General features: G+C 36.4%; 1 pseudogene; it reads left to right on the top strand.

Moving 5' to 3' along the window:
• The first annotated feature begins 15,716 nt into the window (after nt 1-15,716).
• Nucleotides 15,717-16,530, top strand: LOC141540576 (homeobox protein CDX-1 pseudogene; annotated as a pseudogene).
• The last annotated feature ends 4,371 nt before the right edge of the window (nt 16,531-20,901 follow it).

The raw sequence follows: 20,901 nt of genomic DNA, 5'->3' as shown, positions 1-20,901 counted from the left end.
GAGTGTATAAGTATGCGTGCACATATATACATATGTATGTTCTAAAGACAATGAGAGAGAAAGAGAGAGAGAGAGAGAGAGAGAGAGAGAGAGAGAGAGAGAGAGAGAGAGAGAGAGAAGGGAAGGGAGGGAGGAGGGGAAATAATATTTTCAGTGACAAAAGCAGAGAAAAAGAAAATCATAGATGCATATTTCCATGTAGGTGTGGAAATGAAGTGTGAATTTCATATACCTTCTTAGACAGGAGTCAAGAAAGTAGATTTATATAAAATCTCAGGAACTCCTGTGTCTTCTATAGGGATATTACTGCTCTTTCTCCTTTTATTGACTTTATTTTGGATTTGTAGTGAAGCTTAAGGACATTTACTAGTCACTAGAATTTTTCAATACTAGCAAGGCATTGTATAATACCCACCAAATAGCCTCAGAATCAACAAACATTTCATGATTTGCATTTGCATTTAAGTCATGAAAGTGATATATCAATAAGCTAAAACCAACTTTTAAATATAATTCTTTATCTCATAGACATTTACTAACTGTATAATTCTGGGCAAGTAATTTGCCTTCTCTCAGACTGAGTTTCCTCATCTGTAGAATGAGGATAACAGTAGCCTTTACAGGATTTGGAGATTAACTGTAATATGTAAAATGCTTTGCAAAATTTGAAACATGACAATCCAACTGGTGCCACAAACCTATTATCCCTGCCAGTGTGGAGGCTGTAGCTGGTGGATTGCAGTGACTCAGGAGTTCTGAGCTGCAGTAGGGTAAACTGCTTATTTCTACCAGCACCATTAGAAAAAGCACCCAGCAGAAGGATGATACCAGTCTGTCTAAAGAGAGATGAGAAATGCAGCAGGTCAAAGTTTCTATGCCAGTTACCCATAGGATTGACTTGTCTATAGCTATTGAATATTTATCCTGAGCTACCATAGGAAGTTACAAAAAGAAAAACAAAATGAAAACGTAAAGTGCTGCCAACCTAGTTAGTATAACCATTGTTATGGAAAACAACTAGAGCAATGGGGTATACAGGGACTTCCTATGTATGAAGGGAATTGTATTTCTTGTCTTCTCAATAAGTTGGGGAAGAGAGGAGGAATGGAGAGAACTGGAACTGGAAAATTAAGAATAAAATAAAATATTGAAAGTAAAGAAAAATATTGTTCTGAGGAGTCCTTAAGCTTCAACATATTGACAAAAGTGCCAATGACACAGGAAAAATTAAGAACCCCTCCTATAGGCATGGAAGAGCAACAACAATTTAGGACCATAATTTTATTTTCCCATTTCTGCAAAATTTTATGAGACTATATATAATAATATATTATACCAATATAATAATTTTATAATCACAATATGATATGTTATATTATTATATAGTAGAATATTGAAGAAGGAATAGGAAGACTTCAGTAAACTGCCTTTTCATAGCTACAAATTGAAAGGTGTTGAAAAAAACAAGATCCTATTCTGTTTACATTTTATTAATGATATTTTTTTAAAAAGCATTTGACCCAGGAGAATAATTCCTTGAAAAATATAATAAAGAATTTTGATTGATTATTAATTAGTAATACAATCAAGGCCTGAAATAAGGAGTTATATTCTCTAAAGGGTATTGACAAATGTTTTGGGGATCATTCAATGCAAAAGCCAAACTTAAAAAAAAGATTTCTATTAGACAAATCCTCCAAAAACTTCTATTCTTGGATAATATTGTATCATTTTTGTCATATTCCCAAAATATAGCAAAGTCTCTTAAATTAAGTCCATAATTACTTAAAAGAGTTTGATCTAACTATTGACACTGGAAAAAAAAAAAACAAAAAAAAACAAAAAACAAGTAGATGAAGAATGCCTAGTATGCAGATTATGGTATATAACTGGCATGAACAACCCATTCAACTGATGTACAACTCACAAATGCTAGACAAACACTACAAAGAGACAATGAATTTGGATCAAGAATTAAAGAGTAAATGCAAGTTACCTATCTACCTATCAATAGGTGAAATCTACATAGGAAATTTATGGGAAAACATGTATAATAATCACAGGAAGGAAGGAATGAGTTTCAATCTGCATTAGAGTTCCCATATCACTGAGAAAATAGATCCTTAAAGTATAGGAGTACCCAAAGATGCTAGATGGCACAATAGATCCTTAAAGTATAGGGAGTAGCCCAAAGATGCTAGATGGCACCATAAACCTAGAGTCAGAAAGATTCAAGTTGAAATCCTGACTTAATCACTTATTAATCATATTGACCTGGCCAAGTCATGTTACCCTCTCCCACCTTAAGTTTTCTCATCTATGAAATAATACTAGCACCTATGTCCATGAGGTTTGAGTCATGAAAACTTGAAACAATTGTATAAATATTAACCATTATTATTTATAATATAGGTTGGTTGTAAATTTGATAGATTCTGTTGAACATTTTGCAAACTTTAAAGGGCTATATATCAAATGATACTTGTTGCTATCATCATTATCACCCCTCTTCTAAATTTTTTTGGCAGCATGAAAAAAGCTCGTTATGTCTTCCTGAAGCCTTTTATTTTATTACCCAAACATCTCTAATTCCTTCAATTGATCCTCCCTGGAAGATTCTTTGAGAACCTTTACCAATTTTTTAAAAATCTATACTCATGTTCTCCTATCAGAATGGTCTCAATAACAGAACTTAATACTTCAGATGTAGTCTGAGAAGAAGGTACATTAGGAATATCACCTCCATAGTAAATTAGTAAATAAGTAAATTACTTATTCATTTATTCATTCATTCATTTCTTTATGCAGTTAATTTCTATTGTTTGTTTTTTATTTATTTAGCATTGAATCATAAAAACCATGTTTCTTTGAATATAACTGAAGATTACATTGCTTTTTTCACTACCTTGTCACATTTCAACTGCTGTTGAATTCATCTCATTCTTATTGAGACTCCAGGTATGTTCAGATGAATTTCTGGTCAGCCATACCTCTCCAATTTTACCCAGACCCCATTCTCAGAGACCATCTTGCTTGACCAGGTATTCATTTCCCCAATCTCTCTCTTTTTTTTGAACCTTTACCTTCAATGGCAAGCTGTGATAGACTCACCAATCCCCCTGAAGTCTTCAGTTTCTTGTCCAAAATGTCATCATCCCTAAGAACACTTGCCAGATTTCTTCTGTCAGCATTACTTATGCCTATAAGAATACTTTAAAATAGACAGCAATATTAGACTTGACAAGCTTTTAATGGTTTCAGTCACAAGCAGAGGCTTAGATACAGCTCGGGATAATACAAAACTTCTCTACTGTCATTGTCAACTCCTTTGGAAACAATGTCCCTAGACATGGCCCACCTAATTTTGCTAACTCTTTGTCATTCTTTTTACTTGGTCTATCAGTCATCTGAGACCTTGACTCTCTCCTATCAGTGTAGCTTGCCAAGGTAGAACATGGTTTTTAAAACAAGAAGGGTTTTTGCAAATAAATGTCTGATTATCTTCCCATCTTTAATGCCACAGGAATTATGCGTACATTCCCATATAGACAAACATATACATAAATACAAAACAAATCTAATATTAAAGAATAAATGCAATAAACAGAGCTTACAAACACAAGTTAAACATATGTATTATACGATTTATTATATGCATATGTTGTACATGATATGCATGTCTATTTTGTATTATGTCATATACATAAATATATTATAAATATAATATATTTAAGGAAGAAACAAATATAATTAAATTTAATTTAATATAGGACATCTTGGTGAGATAGTACTAGCAGCAAGAAATAATTAGGAAAGAATTCATGTAAAAAGTCTAGGACTTCAACTGACAAACTTCAAAGAAATACAGAAATTCTATGAGGCAGAATTGAAAAGAAAATACATTCTAATTATGGGGGATATTCCATGTGAAGGCATAGGGATAGAAGATGAAGAATCATATGTAAGGAAAAGCAAGAAGGCTAGTCTGACCAGACCACTGAGGTCATCAAGTTGAGTAATGCAGAGTCAGGTTGAAAGAGTAGGTTGTACAATGAGATGACTGAGGCCAGTTCCAATGATCTTGTGATGAGAGCCATCTACACCCTGAGAGAGGACTGTGGGAACTGAGTATGGATCACAACATAGCATTTTTACTTTTTTGCTATTGTTTGCTTGCATTTTGTTTTCTTTCTCATTTTTTTCCTTTGTGATCTGATTTTTCTTGTGCAGTAAGATAATTGTTTAATATGCACATATATTGGAATTAACATATATTTTAACATGTTTAATATGTATTAGATTACTTGCCATCCAGGAGAGGGTTTGGGGGAAGAAGGGGAAAATTTGGAACACAAGGTTTTGCAAGGGTTAATGTTGAAAAATTATCCATGCATATGTTTTGAAAATAAAAAAGCTTTAATTAAAAAAAAAGAGACTCAGTGGCTCCAAGAAGCATGATAAAGAGGCAGAGCAAATGCATAAAAGTAAAAGACTGAATGCTACTGTCTTAGAAAGAAAATCTAGAAGAGTAATTGGGGAATAAATGAATAAATTATGATATGTGAATTGATGGAATGGTGTTAGGCTATAAGACATGATAAAGAGGAGAGTTTCAATAAACCCTATGAAGATGTGTATAAACTGATGCAAAGTAAAGTGAGTAGAACCAGGAAAAAATTATACACTAAAAACAATATTATAAAGATAATAAGAATAGGTTGCAGCTAAATTATTCAAGGGCTTAAATAACAGAATTTTTATGTGATCATAGAAATAATGAGGAAACATTGGAGTTTATTTAAGAGGGATGAGGAAATGAGGAGGGGATGTAACATAGTCCTAAACAAGTTGAGAATGCTTGAGACCCAGCTTCATTAAGCTTGGAAATTTTCATAATGAGCTTGGCCACAAGAAACTAACTATTTTTTTGCCTACCTCAAATGTCAAAAACCATATATCAAACCATAGAAGATTTATAATTAATGTCAACAGACAGAATATGCATCAATTAAATCATAATATTTTTTGTATGCATTAATGGTTGGCTTGTGTATTTCAAGTTATTTCCAACCCTCACAATGGTGCCCAGAGCCAGGACCCTGGATACCATGAATGAGGGACTTCCCAAGAAAATCTAATGAGATTCTATCTCAGGTTCCAGAGCAAATCCTCTTCTACACCAACTGTCAATATATTGAAACAGGAGGGAAGTACAGTAGCCACTCATGTTGATGATCTCACTACTGATCAACATGGAAGATGTGATCTTCTCCATTAGATCAATGTGCTATTCCTTAGGCAGCCTGGTTAACACCTCTCCCACTCTTGAAGGTTCTTTATATTGATGCCAAATTTTATGTGGATACTCAGTCATTTGTAACTCTACTTCAGCTTAGGACTCTCCCAAAAAAAGGATCCACCAGCCTCAGTCTCCTCAGTAGTAAGGGAATACCACCATGCCCAGTAAAACCTGAATTTTAAGCCTTCAGACTCATATAGCAATAATCCTCTTAAAGTTTCCTGTTCATTTGCATCTGATTTGTCTAAAATAATTAAAAAAAAAAACCCAGCATGTTTGCATTCAAAGCCCTTGTTGTAAATGAACCTTAAGGAGCTCACTGAATTTCTAATCTCTATAAAAGACTGCAAGAATAATAAAAAGAAATAGATTTTTTTTAAAATAAGGAAGAAGTCTTAACAGTCTTAAATATATACTAATTGTACCATCTAGACCTAACTAAAGCAACCTTATAGATTAACAGTAAAGATTTATTAAGCTACCTTGTTATTTTTAATCAGTGTAATGAAAACTGCTGGATCTTTTCCACTAAGAGGCACCAGTCTCTTGAGGGTCTAGGCTCATGAAGACAAAATTCCATTCTGGAGGGAAAGTAGCCTTTAATAAGATAGACCAGCTCCTTTTTGTTGTTGTCTCTGACTCTTTACAACACACTGTGGAGTCCTAGGGAAAATCACTTAGAACTTAAGTATGTTTCATGTCTAGGGCCTTTCCTAATGGGATCAACAATCCCTTCTAGAAGGTAAATTGGTATAGGACAGCTATTTATTTCTTCCACACAAAGGAAATGCTTAAAACTCAAAAGACTTATAAGCATGCATTGACAAAGACTTATGTGATACAATAACACATAACTCCTTTTATACTCTTTAGGGAAGGGTTGATACTTAAAGCATGAAAATATGAAACATTGTGATAATGGTATTTTTAGTTTTGCCATTGCTTTGTATTTTGTGAACATCTCATGCTAGGCCTGGATTTTTTGGCTTGGAAATGGTTTGCATATCCTTCTTGCTCTGATCATCTTCTACTCTTAGAAATATGTTGTAGGAAACTTCTCTTGCTTCCAAGTCATCATCAGTTGAGAAATCAAAGAATTTACTACAAACTCCCAAGATGTGTCAAGTTCAAAGAGTTCCACTCTCATAAAAATTGTTTGTTCATTTAAAAAGGTATTCCTGGTATTGAGAGCCAATCCAATGTGTTCAATGAATACATGAACAGCCACTAATCCAATATGTTCATTAATATGTGAGCAGCTACCAATCGAATGCATTCAATGCATATGTGACCAGCCTCCATAGCTGCCATATGTTGGAAGAAAATGGGGAGGAGGGAATAAGATTAATTTGAACCCCTCCTTGAATAATTAACTATCTGTGGGACCTAAAGTCATTTTAACCACCCTGGATCTCAGTTTCCTTGCTTGTAAAATGTGTATCGGTCTAAATCACCTTTATAATAGCTATCCAAACCCCCAAGGATTGTAATTTACATCTTTTTAAGGCATCCCATTCCACTCTGAGACAGTTCTAGCTATAAAGGAAATTTTTCCTGGTGTTAAGCCTAAAATTTCCTCTTTGTAATTCCCATGCATTATTCCAATTCTTCCCACTGAGGTAAAATAGAACAAATCTTCTTCCCTGGTAATCACATTTCCTTCTACATGACAGTCTTAGAGACAGCTATCATGTCCCTTCTAATCTTCGACATTCCCAGTTCTTTCATGTGTTGCTGGTATGGCATGATCTCAAGGCCTGATCAGGTTCCTCTAAACACTTTTCAACTGATTTGTGTTAAATTGTTCTTAACATTGGAAGCCAAATGAAGTGACCCAGCTTTGTGTTCCAATGGAAAAGTCACAGGTTTTAGAGTCAGAAAACCCAATTTCTAATCTAGGTTACCTCCTGGTACTGTAACCTACTTAAATCATTTCCCTCTTTGGACCTCAGTCTACTCATCCATAAAATGAGAAAATCAAATGAATTGGCCTTTCAGAGCACTTCCAGCCCTAAATTTATGACTGTAAAGAACTATATAACGGCATGTGTATTTTCTTTATATGCCTAATTTGCTGAATACAGGTGTTTTATGTTGCCTCTCCCATTAGAATGGAGCCCCTTAAGGATAGAAACCATGATTTTGCCTTTTTCCGTATTTCTAGCATTTAGCACAGTTCCTAGAACATAGTAAAAACTTCATCATACTTTGCTAATGAATTGATACCTGCTATAAAAATTGTAATGCTGCTCTTATTCTTCAGAAGCAGTCTATAGAATGGAACCCTTTATGTGTTCAGTTGAAAATGACAATGATTTCTGAAGCTTCTTTATATGCATAGTCATCATGCTCTGCAATTGGACCAGTTGCTTATGAACAAATTTGAAAAGTGGAGACTAAACTAATTACCTTCTCCCTCTTCTGCAAATCTGTATCCAGGAAGGGTCATTTTTCTGGAGCTTGGCTTGGTTGCCACAGCAACCAAACAGCCTTTAAGCATTTAAAAATATATCCTTTCAAGTTCTTTAAATAACAATAAGTTATACCTGATTGAGCCAAATGTAATGTGAACTGAGCTCACTATTATGATGAGCTCACTATCAGTAAATTAGCAACTGAGTAGGAAAGAAAGAAAGAAAGAAAGAAAGAAAGAAAGAAAGAAAGAAAGAAAGAAAGAAAGAAAGAAAGAAAGAAAGAAAGAAAGAAAGAAAGAAAGAAAGAAAGAAAGAAAGAAAGAAAGAAAGAAAGAAAGAAAGAAAGAAAGAAAGAAAGAAAGAAAGAAAGAAAGAAAGAAAGAAAGAAAGAAAGAAAGAAAGAAAGAAAGAAAGAAAGAAAGAAAGAAAGAAAGAAAGAAAGAAAGAAAGAAAGAAAGAAAGAAAGAAAAAGAAAAGAAATTTATGGAAACTCCTTGGAACATGTCATCTTTAACCCAATGCCATTTCCCCAGGGCAAGTGGTCACAGAAAACAGAAAAACACAGGATGACAAAATTCCTAACTCTCCCAGCTGAGTTGATCCTATTAATCTGAAGATTTACATTTCTCAATAGCAGGTCATACCACAGTTTATGCCTTTGTTTTGTTTTTAATTAACTTCTAATTAGTAAATTATCATATTGGAGTACTTTCACTGAATTTCAGGAAAATCTTATCAGCTGAGATATATATAATCTATATGGGATATGTATATAGATGTATTATGTAATATAATATCAATATGTAATGTTTTAAGGCCTGAAGAAGTTTTTATATATGTCATCTTCTTTGATCTTGAAAGTAAGCCAATCAGTTAGGTAACATCACTTTTCTCACTTTGCAGATGAATCTGAGTATCACAGAAGTTAATCTACTTACTCAGGGTCATACAGACAGTGAAGAAGGTGGAATTAGAATCTTGGTTCTCTGACAGCAAGGTCAATACTCTACCTACTGTGCCACACCAGAGTTTTCTCATAGATACCTACAATCATAGCCCTTTCTTGAGAATTGTGATGGTAACCATCTTCTAGTTGTTATGTGTGTATATTCTCTAAGGAGGTCAAAGTACTTTTGACTAGCCCCAGGACAGAAAGTCTCTCAGTTCAACTGTGGTGTCCATTACGCAACGTTAACAAAATTCCTGATCAATCATTCAAACACCCACTAATCCTTAGTTCAGGTACTATTAGGACATCTGACAAATTGTAAAATATATTCAAGAATTTAATAATTTTATTGGGCGGAGAAGACTAACAGAATCAGCAAGCATTAAGTACCAATGATATACAAGGTCCACCATGATGGCCTTCTGAAAGCTGTTTTCATCCGGGATTATTACAAAAAGATGATTCTGTTGGAGGGAGGAAGAATAAAGAGAAAATTAGAAATCACTGTAGACATCTGTGAATTATGGCCTAAAATCTTTTTTTTTATTTTAATAGTTTTTATTTACCAGATATATGCATGGGTAATTTTACAACATTGACAATTGCCAAATATAAACAAAACAAAGAACATATTTTAGGTTATATGAATCTCATCATGACATGGTGCTAAACTGAATTATTTCAGCCTTTTACTTGACCCAACTTTGGAAAAAAACAGAACTACTTCACCTCACCCCTCCTTTGGTTCTTCCTCTCAGATGTGACTCCTGCCACTTACTTATTTCCCCACCAGGAGGTTATCCAGTCATAGCAGACAACAGGAAGGGAAACATTAATGGTCCAGCCTCCAAAACTAGCCAGTTGATGTTGTTCCCCTTAAGTCAAATTTTAGAAGGAGTTCTTAAGTATTACAGACTCCTTTGGTAGCCTGAAAAAGTCTATGGATTTCTTCTTAAGTTTTTAAAAATAATCTAAGGAAAAAATAAATTTCAATTAGAGGTTGGTAGAAATTAAGATTTTTTTTTTCCTCATCTAAATTTACATGTCACCTAAAATTTATTCATAGATCCATTGGGGGTTCATAGATCTCAGATTAGAACCCTTATCCCAGAGAATTTAGCTTCATTGTGAAGCTATAAAGAAAAAAAAAATCGATATTTCTCTTTCTACAGTTTTGAGCCCCCCGCTGGAAAACTGCTCTGGCAAAACATACCAGAGATGTAATATCTCTTTCCCCCATTTCATTGTTATTTTTCTTTCCCTATTTTCTCTCCCTATCGCCTGTTGCATTTCTCTGCTACATTTGTACAATAACACATATAGATTAGCAATATAAATGACTAAATGAATTTATAAAAATAACCAGATGAGAAGAAAAGTAAACATAAAGATAAATGTTTATAAATGGGCAATTCTCTTGACAGGGGGTAGGAAAAGCCAAAAAGGAATGAAGTTACTAGTCTCAGTCTCAGCAGAACTAATGTTCTAGTAAGGCAGATTCTGATCCATGTTCCTCTGCCTGCCTTCATCACACAATACTGATGAAGGTGTCCTGATATCTGTTCCTCATGGTAATGACTTCTACTCTTGGTTTCTCCACTCCTTTTTTTCCCCCAAATCTAAAAGCAGCCAGAATTGGAAAAAGAGGAGTTGAGGAATCAAGCGTTCCTACTCCCCCATCCATGCACATGCCCAAGTGTGAAGCCTCCTTCCCAAAATATTATTTTCTCAATACCATGAAATAAAAGGGACTAATGTGAGGATTAAAATTTTCCCACCTACAGAAAAAGAATCTCAGGAAGACCTCTGAGCCAATGGTACTTTACTATCAAGGGTCTATGGCCTGCTCTGATGAAGTGGTTTTCATATCTTCCTCATGATGTGAGATGATCCCTTCTTCCACGACCATAATTTTACAGGACTAGATATCTAGACATTCAAGAATTCAGAATAATTCCATTGATTAACATATGATATGTAAGCAAAAATGTTATGTCAGCAGGGTGATGAGTTGGATGAAGCAAGGAATATCTCCACTGACTAGTTGGTTACAAGATGTTAGGTAAGAGAGAATGTACTGGAGATACAAAAATAAATTAGAGGATTTTCCATGTAGTTGAGTCATCTTCACCATACTGGGCTTGGTCATCATAACAAGGAACTACAAGAGTGGAGGCCCTCTAGTTAGCTTCCTATGGTTGAGCAAGTGAATTTACAATCTGCAGCTTACAGCTCTGGACTCTAATATACAGAGGTTATAATCAGTACTCCTGTGTAGATACATCAAATTGATACAGATTGGAATAGAATAGGGATCCAAATGAATTATTTTTCACACTAACTTGTCAAAGTCTGCTCCCTGTCAGGCGCAGGGTCAGCTCTTCAAAAATGCCAAGGAACAAAACCTAATGGTGACATTTTTGGTCACGATAACCCAAAAACCAAAACAAAAATATGATTACCCACAGTTCTATGCAGTCCTCTTTTGCTTCTAGTGGTGGTGGCAGTGGTAGACAGGGGACCAAAGAATTCCAAGAATCTTATCATTTTTACAATAGTTTTAAATAGTAATTGTTGGTACCATAAATGTGAAGTTCTTGCTTAGTGATCCATTAGGAAATATTACAGGAAGAACTGGACTTTACTTTTTATTCTAGTTATAAATTACCCCTCCCCCCCCAAAAAAAAGAAAGTAGAAGACACAATAGGAAGTTGCAGTTATAAAGGATGCTTCATAGATTCTCCTTGGGAAAGCAAATAAAGAAATTGTATGATCTAATGTTATTTTTATGAAACATTTAAAGGATACTTGGTGATCTACATTGAAATGTTCATGATAAGAATCTGCAGGAATACCATGATATCTATTGCAGAATGTGAGGAAGTAGAGAAATTCTGTGAATAATTTAATAAAAAGACTCTTCAGATTACATCAATTTGTATTTTATCATGGTCTTCAATGCAAAGGTGAGCATAAAAATATGTTGACAAATATACTTTATAAGTAAGAAACAAGCAATACTAAAGCCTTGTAAATTATATGAAATTCATCATATGTGTAAATAGATATCAATATATGTAGAAATATATGTATACATATGTATATACATATATTTCATGAATAGTTTTTTTTAAATGGCAATAGTGAGCATAGCAAGCTTCACAAAATATATACAAAATGAAATTAATTTTAACAGAGAAAACTACTGTTTTCTTATATGATAGCTATTGTTGTATAATCAAATCAGATCAACCAAAAGTAGAATAAAGAATACAAATGTGTATATTTATCTTGAAACAAAAACTCTAGTCAGACCTACTTAAATAAGTAGTAAAAGCCCTTCAACAGAGGAGAAAATGGATAGAAAAATATGTACCAACATTGGTTATCCTTATTTTCTAAGAAGTTTAGTCAATATAAACCAATTAGCATGTTAAGGAGAGGCAGGTAGATGTTATAGTGGAGAGAGCCATTTGGTGTCAGGAAGATTGGAGGTCAAATCCTTCCTTAGATACTTACTAGTTGGATTAGTCACTTTAACATTTAATTGTCTCTTTTTCCTCAACTATAAAATAGCAAGTATCTTGCACAACTTTTGATTATCAAATGAAATAGTATTTTAAATGTGTTTAGTACTGTGCCTGGCACTAGTAGGTACTATATAAATATTTATCCCCTTCCCTTTATTTTTTTAAATTGACTTTAAATCAATAAAAACTAATTGTAGGCTCTAATCTTTGACAGAGTTTCAAAATCATCCAACTATCCTCTCATGCAGATCAGGACTTCTAAACTTTTTTCCACTTGTGACCTCTTTTTGCCTGAGAAATTTTTACATGACTCCCAAGTACTTAGGTATATAAAATAGGTATATAAATCAAACATTAATTGAGAATAAATCATAATTTTGTGATTCCCACATTCAGTTGCATGACTCCATAATGTGTTGTGACCAACACTTTAAGAAGCTTTGATATAGACTATGTCTGTCTGCAAGATTACTTTCAACCCTGCAACATTACTAATTACAGATCATAGAATGCAAATGTATTAAGGGACCTACTTTATTGTCTATTTCATTTAACCCTTACATAAAAGGGATCCCCACTATAATATACTTGAAGCACAATGCAGACGGAAGCTATGTCTACCAATCTCTATTTGAAAATTACAAAATTTGTCATTTTGGATGAAATAAAGCTTTTTTTCTGACATATATTTTCAGTATTCTCTTTTGCAGGAAACACAAAATTCCTGACTTATTAGTCTAGTGACTCAATTTAAAAGGGGGGAGAAATATTGTTATTCTTCCATATTCTATTCTTGGGGAAACTATGCTCCTATCACCACTACCTTTCCTTGATGTTTCCTAACCATTCCATTAATAATGTCTCCTAGAAAGCAACAACATTGTAAAATGATCAACTGAATGATTTAGCTGTTCTCAGTAATATGATATGACAATTCTGAAGGATATATGGTGAAGAATGCTATCCATCGCCAGAGAAAGCACAAATAGAGTGTGAAAGCAGATTGAATTATTTTTTAACTTATTTTTCTTGTGTATATGTTTTGTAGGGTTTTTTTGGGGGGGTGATCTTTTTTTTTTTGCAATAGGACTAATACGTAAATATCTTTCTTTGATTGTTAATAGCATAATCTATAGTAAAATGATTTCTTGTGGAGGGGGAAACAGAGAAGAAAGGAATTGAGAAATTATAAAAACTCAAAAATTATTTTTTAAATTTTTTAGAAATTGTTTTTAGACGCAATTGAGAAATTGCAATTGTCATTGCAATTTAATTGAGAAACATAAAATAAAAACATCCTTTTGAAAAGGAAGAAGACATAATGACTTTTAGAATTATGTCAGGAATGAAAAACCAAAATTTCTAGTTCACAGTTGACAATATTTGTTTCCTTCCCTTTTGGAACATTTGCCTTTCTCCAGCACTGTGGAAATTGCTCTGATGGATTCTCTATAACCTCTTAAAAATCACCCACAATCCTTTCAGGCAAAGCAATTTTTTCTCTGAAGATTTTTCCCCTTTGATTTGATACTTTCAAGTCCTAATTGTGAGTTTGGATGTTAGTATTTTTGGGGGGATGACTTTGTCCTTAGATGCCTTTCCTCTGCTGGAGCTGTAGGATTTAGAGAAGATGGCAATTTCACAGCCTGGTGTGCTCCTGCATTCTAACATCTAAACTCTGAAGTGTGCATCAGAATGATCCAAAATGTCACTTATTTGACAATCCATCTTGGCATGTGCTGGTATTTGCAAACTCAATGTTCCTCTTTTATCAGAATTATAATGAGGCTCGGAAAAAAAAAAAAAGACCAAATATCCAAGATACTTCTGAGCAGCTTATGGCTAAGACAAGGTAGCTTTCGGCTAGAAGCTCACATCAAACCTGATCAGCAATCTGCCAGAATGAGTTCTAGCACCTGTTGACAGCATCTCTGGTCTGGGTTGAGAACTACAGGTAATAGCATTAGACTATGTCCTAAGGCTTTAAGCAAAAGCCATGGCAAAAATAGTGGTTTCTGTGGGACTGTGAGAGAACCTGGAGACAATCTCACAAGGACATTGTTGTGAGTCTGATGACATATGACCTTTTGGGGGGAAGGAAAATTTAAAAATTCTCTTTTTAATCAAGTAAGCTCTTAACCTCTCAAAGTATTAGATTTAATGATTCTTTCTCTTTCTATCTCTGTCATTCTCTCTCTGCCTGTGTCTCTTTCTGTAGCTGTGTATCTCTATCTTTCTCTCTATCTCTCTTGCTCTGTCTGTCTCATCTCTGTCTCTCTGTGTATCTCTCTGTCTTCTGTTCTTATGTGTATGTGTGTATCTCTCTTTCTGTGAGATCACCAAGATTGAGAGCATAGGGATATTCTCAAGACCAATAAGGACATTTCACTTTCTGATGCTTGACAGGTACCAAGGATGACTAGGAAGGGAGCTTTTACCTCTTACAGAGAAATCTTAGGTGTATTTCTCAAGGCAGGGTCAATTAGGTAGGCTGGAAGCCAAAACAATGATAATGACAACAATAACATGAGCAGAAGTGCTGGAGACCTGTTCACAGAATCAAGAAGACCCACTTCTCTGATATACCCTGACTATGTCCCTTGGAAATTCCCTGGGACTAAGCTACAGGGACTATATTGATTTGTATTGTGATTTTTCTCACCAGGATATCCCTAAATAAGCATCATCATCACAATATCATCACTTCACTTTTATAAAATTAGGCAGTATTACAGTAAAAAGAATAAAAATACAATGAGAATGTTTGAATTAGAATTTGTGTTTCAACATATGTGGACTTAAGCAGATTCAAATGCTATCTCTCTTATTTAGTAACAGTGTGACCTGGAGCAATGCATTTAACCGCTCTCAATTCCATGTTCTTCTGTAAAGTTAGGGTGCTGAGTTAGCTGGCCTCAAGGATGCCCAGTAGAACATGTACTTTCTGACTCACTCCCTCAAGGCAAGAGGGGCTACATTTTCCTTCTGGGTTTGGGTACTCTAACCAGCGTTTCCTCTAGAGCCACGATCAGTCGCTCACTGTTATGTTCCCTGTCCACCAGTGTTAGGGGCCAAAGACAAGCACTTCTAATTCCATGTATTTTCTTAATATTAGCTAACTTCTTCATGAGAATATTCACCTCAAAGATCTAGTAAATTGGAACTACTATTTTTTAAATGAGTGTTAATCTTTTTAAACATGTCACTGGAAAACAATTTAATTTTCCCAAAAAAAGGATATAGCAAGAACAAATTTCCCTCAATATATTGTAACATACTCTCCCCTATTCTCCATATTCTCCAATGGAGTATGGTGAAAACTTGGCTCATTTTCAAATATTATTGGTTCCATCAAGTTCATGAACAGACATGGAACTATTGATGGATAATGATGTTGATCTGGAGTCTCAAAGGATGCTCCCTAAGATCACTCCTTGGAGGATGGGACTGGGACGGGGTAGGAGCCAAGGGAGCTGGGAGGTGGCAGCAGTGCCCAGCATGCACCGGGGGCTCCCCACCAAAGATGTATGTGGGTTATCTGCTTCAGAAGGATGCCAACATGTACCCCAACCCCCTCGGCACCCAGGCTCAACCTCAGCCCCCAGAGCTACATGCCTTCTGCCCCTCCAACTCAGTACTCAGACTTTGCCAGCTACCAACACGTCCAGGGGATTAACAACGACCCTTTTCAGGGGCTGGCTGGGGTGGCCTGGTCTTCACTATACTCCCCAGCCAAGGATGACTGGACTACCTATGGGCCAGGCCTCGCTGTTCCTGCTGCCACCCCGGCCCAGATCAGCTACAGCCCTGCAGATTTGGGGGCCGTCCAGGCTCCCCCAGGCTCTGGCCTGGGCCTCCTGCCAGCCTCCTTGAGCACCCCAGGGGCGCCACTGTCCCCCAGTGGGCAGAGGCGCATGCCCTACAAGTGGATGCGGCACAGTGGGTCAGCGGTCCACAGCAGCGGTAAGACACGAACCAAGGACAAGTACCGAGTAGTGTATACAGATCACCAGCGTCTGGAGCTGGAAAAAGGAGTTCCACTATAGCCAATATATCATCATCCGGAGGAAAGCTGAACTGTCCATCAGTCTGGGACTCACCGAGAAGCAGGTGAAGATTTGGTTCCAGAACCTTTGGGCAAAGGAACGGAAGGCAAATAAGAAAAAAGTGCAGCAGCAGCAGCAGCAACAAAGTTAGCCACAAACAGCACCACGTCCACACCGACCACAGGCTTGGGCCCCCTGCCTCCCAACACTCCCATGGAAAGTTTGTGCACCAGCACCACAGGCCTGTTGAGGTCCTCAATGTTGACTATAAAAGAGGAATACCTGTCCTAAGACTCACCCCTGGCAGCAGAGCCCGACCAGGACAGGGCACTACAGCAGTCTGGGGCACAGTGTGGAAGTTAGGACTGGAGCATAGGACTCCTGGGTCAGCTGGATGAAAAGGGGAAGGGTTCTGGCTTTCTGTATCACCTGTGAAGTGGAATGAACAGTTGCTTAAGAACCAAGAGATCTGGACACAATATTGAACTGACCTCCTATAGAATTTTAGGCAACTCATTTTCCCTTCTTTGTAGGACATGGTTTTCTAACTGTAAATGGGGAGACAGTTTAGATTAGATGATTTCTGAAGTCCCTTCCAGTCCTTAACATTTTATAATCCCATAGATCTGAAAGGGTGAGAGAAAGAGAAGGATCCTTCCATTGCCCAGGGCACATCCTTGCCTTCTGGTATCTGTGTCTCAGAGAGAAAAGGGATCCACATGATTGGATGGCCAAAGGCCGTTAATGGGGCAGTCTGGGCCCTAGAAGCTCCAGGAAGGGCTCAAGAAGAAAATCAAGAAAAGTCAAGTAAAAAGAATCAATAGAGAGAAGCTTTGGGGGTCAAGTCAGAGGCTGGTGAAGGGGAAAAGATTGGGGAAGACCATTTCCTATTAGCAAAAGATCACTGAGATTAGCTTTAGCAATATCTTCTGAACAAGAGAACCAGAATCTCAGACACCCAGAATTATATAAAGAACCAGAGACAGGGAAATGAAGGAAATGGCCTCTTGTGGTACCGTCTTGTTGGAAGTACCAATCAATCCAAATATACTATATTCTAACTTTCTTTTTTTTCCCCCCCTGAGGCTGAGGTTAAGTGACTTGCCCAGGGTCACACAGCCAGGAAGTGTTAAGTGTCTGGGTCCTCCTGAATTCAAGGCTGGTGCTCTATCCACTGTGCCACCTAGCTGCCCCTCTACCTTTCTCTAGAAACATTCCTCTTCTTCCTTGGACCTTAAAACCTTTGCATGGAGAGGAAAAACTGTCTTCTGGTGCTCTTCTCTAGCACTACCCAGTTCTCAAATTTCCCTAAACTGCTCCTTTTTCCTTCTTCATTCCTGGGGCAGGCACAGAGAGAGAGACCATATGCATACATGTCTGTGCAAGGGAGAGAGAGGGAGAATGGGCCTCACAGTCCCTTCCATTGTTCCCAGGCCTCAGTATCCCTGGATAGTAAAAACATATTGCTTCCCCTAGAAAGGAATTGGAAAGTAATTCTTTATTACTCCAAACTTCTGGTCGCCATTTGTAACATGCCCTCCTGGCAGTTACTATTACCAGTCTGCCCTAGGCCCAACAGAGCACCTTTGACCACTGACCATTGCAGTGTCAACTCTAACCAGCTCGCCTTCTCTGAGGCCTTAAAAGGTCTTTGGCCATGATTTCTTGAATCTATAGTTTAATAACCAGTAGCACGCTCAAGAACAGCCACGTGTAATCTTAAAAGCCTTTATTATACCTACTCACATAATGCCCTGACTTAATGCCCTGACTTGTTAGCTCCCTAGTGAACACCTGGTCTGAAGACCCACATGTTCACTACCAAACTGCCGGGTGTGTCTTGTATATAAATACTTCTTGAGGATGCAGTTGGAAAGCTAAATGTTTTTTAAGAGAAGTATAAACTTTTCAGTTCCTTCCGAAGCAGGGATTTGGGTGTAAGTGTATAGAGAGAGTTAAAGAGAAATGTTTCCTACAGAGTTTTCTCATGATTTTATGGAACCTTGATAAGGGGGGTGACTCTTCCCATTTTACAGATGTGCAATCTGAGACTCAGGAAGGTGGAGTCACTTACTCAAGTTCACAGTGTAAATGTTTATGAATATAAAACTGAGACAAGTACATTCAAGAATTTCCAAAGTTAGCCTTTCTTTTACTCTATTCCTTCATTTTCATTAGTGTCTCCCTATTCTGCTTTGGAATTGGAAGGATTTGAGTAGAAGATGGATATCACAGGCACATAGGATATTATAGAGGGAGGGGAAATCCTTTTACCATAAAGATTTTTCCTGTAGAGGGAATTTAGAGGAAGGATCACCTGACTTGAAGCCAAGATAGAGAGATCTATGTCCCAATTCCGTCTCTGACATTAATTGCATGGCTATAGAGGAGGCTATAGAAGAGATCATAATTGGAGAAATGAAGGATCTCAGGAAATCTAATCCAACTCTATCATTTTATAGTTGAGAAAACACAGACTAAGAGTGATGAAGTGAGTAGCCCATAGTGTGAAGGTCACAAATCATTTAATCTCTCTGAGCCTCAGTTTCTTCATCTGTAAGATGAAAGAACAATCCCTATATTATTTTACCTCCCAGGGCTGTTGTGAAGATCTAGTGAAATAATGCCTGTAAAATGCTTTGCAAACCTCAGAAAGCTATATAAATATCATCTATAATCAGACAGATGAGAAAGCCTTGAAGGTTCCTTCTAGCCATGGGTTTCAATGATTCTGTATCCTTATATATTCTTTCCTCTCAGCTGATTTACATGAGAAGTAAGAATTTGGTCTTCATTCAGAGATATTCCAGAAGTGCCTAATGTTTTTTGTTGGCCTGAATTTGCACTGAAGATGATATTTTCAGTGTTTCTATGTGGGCCTACCTCCTTCATTCCATTAATTAATACTCAAAGACTAACAGACTTGGTTATAAGAAGTTGTGAACAAAATCCACAGGTATAAAAATGTTCATAGCAGCATCATTTGTGATAATAAAAAAGACAGAAAACAAATATTTGCTTAACAATTGGGAAATATCTGAACAGGGCATGGTACATGAAAATAATAAATTAATATTAGCACACTACAAAGCCTAACAAATGTGAAGAATTGAGGAAAAATATGGAAAGACTCCTTAGGTGATGCACAGCAACAAAAACTGAGGCAAAAAGAATAATACATACAATAACTATGTGGTACAATGAAGAGTTTGAATTTTGGACATAGAGGATCTGTATTCAAATTCTGGCTCTGTCCCTTACTAGTAAAATCTTTTTTTCTTTTTTCTTTTTCTTTTTTTTTTTTTAATAGTTTTTATTTACCAGATATATGCATGGGTAATTTTACAGCATTGACAATTGCCAAATTCCTTGTTCCAATTTTTCCCCTCCTTCCCCCCCAACAAAGATGGCAGGTTGACCAATACATGTTAAATATGTTAAAGTATAAATTAAATACAATATATGCATACATGTCCAAAAAAAAAGACAAAAAAGATCACTCCTTGCTTCCCAGTGCATCAATTGCGTGCTGACTAAAAAATGTGACCTGGATGCTGATTCTTGAATTCTGTGACTTGCTCACCCAAACTTTGAAAATGTCCAAGGTTGTAGACGCCCCTTCCTTTTCCAGGCACTGTGAGCAAAGGAGTCACCAAGATTCCTTGCAAGTGAATGAGGCAAAGAGAGAGTTGAACTGAGCAAGTAGATGAATTATGAATGTTTTTACAACCAAAGGAATATCTATTCCAGAGTAAAAGAGGACTAGCACCTTTTACAATTACACCATGTTAGTGTGAGCAGATCCTAGACATCTATGTATAAGCCAATAATGAGTAAACTCATAAAATTCATAGATTTATCATTAGAATGGCTGCTAGAGATGATCTAGCTCATCTTACAAATGAGGAAAGTGAGATAAGCATCTTGGCCAAAGTCACAGAGATAGGTAGTGAATGGCACAGCTAAAATTCAAAACCCCAAACCTTTAACTTCAAAGTTACCATTTTTCCTAATGTACCAGTGTTAGCTCCAGGCCATAGAAAGGAAAATATTAGGGTTGACAGAATTTCTTCCATGACAAGTCCCTACCTCTTTATGACCTCATTAATCATTCTATTCTCTTTCTATCTAGATGACTCCTTTTTTATCCCTGGAGGAGGAACCATCAAGTCTAATCCAAGTGCATTATTACCCCACAAATAAGTCATCTTCATGTCTTTCTCTACACCTTTTGCTTATGCTTATACCCTAAACAAAGCCTGCCATTCTTCAATGCCCAGAAATTCACACCTCCTCCTTAATGAAGCTTTAGAGAAATAATATATAGTAGAAAGAACATTGCATGTGGAATAAGGAAGATTTAAATTGGAATCTTACACACTGGTTGTGTGTTTGTGTGAACTCGAGAAAATCCCTTAACCTTTCTATGCCTCTATTTCCTCAACTGTAAGCTGTAGCTAATAATACACTACCTTTTACCTCAAAGGATAATTCTGATTCAGGAAAACACTTCACAAATCCTAGAAAGCTATATAAAAAAAACCACTGGTCTATCTCTGAATTTTAGACCTGACTTTGTCACAATGATCCCATTAAAATATTGACACTCTGACTCCCTCCCTCAAGGTCAGAAGGGCTGCATCTCCCTTCAGAATCTGGGGT

The sequence above is a fragment of the Sminthopsis crassicaudata genome, chromosome 4 (genome assembly GCF_048593235.1).
Source record: "Sminthopsis crassicaudata isolate SCR6 chromosome 4, ASM4859323v1, whole genome shotgun sequence".
NCBI lineage: Eukaryota > Metazoa > Chordata > Mammalia > Dasyuromorphia > Dasyuridae > Sminthopsis > Sminthopsis crassicaudata.
Note: the sequence above shows the minus strand (reverse complement) of the source record. Positions and strands in the feature narration are given on the sequence as shown.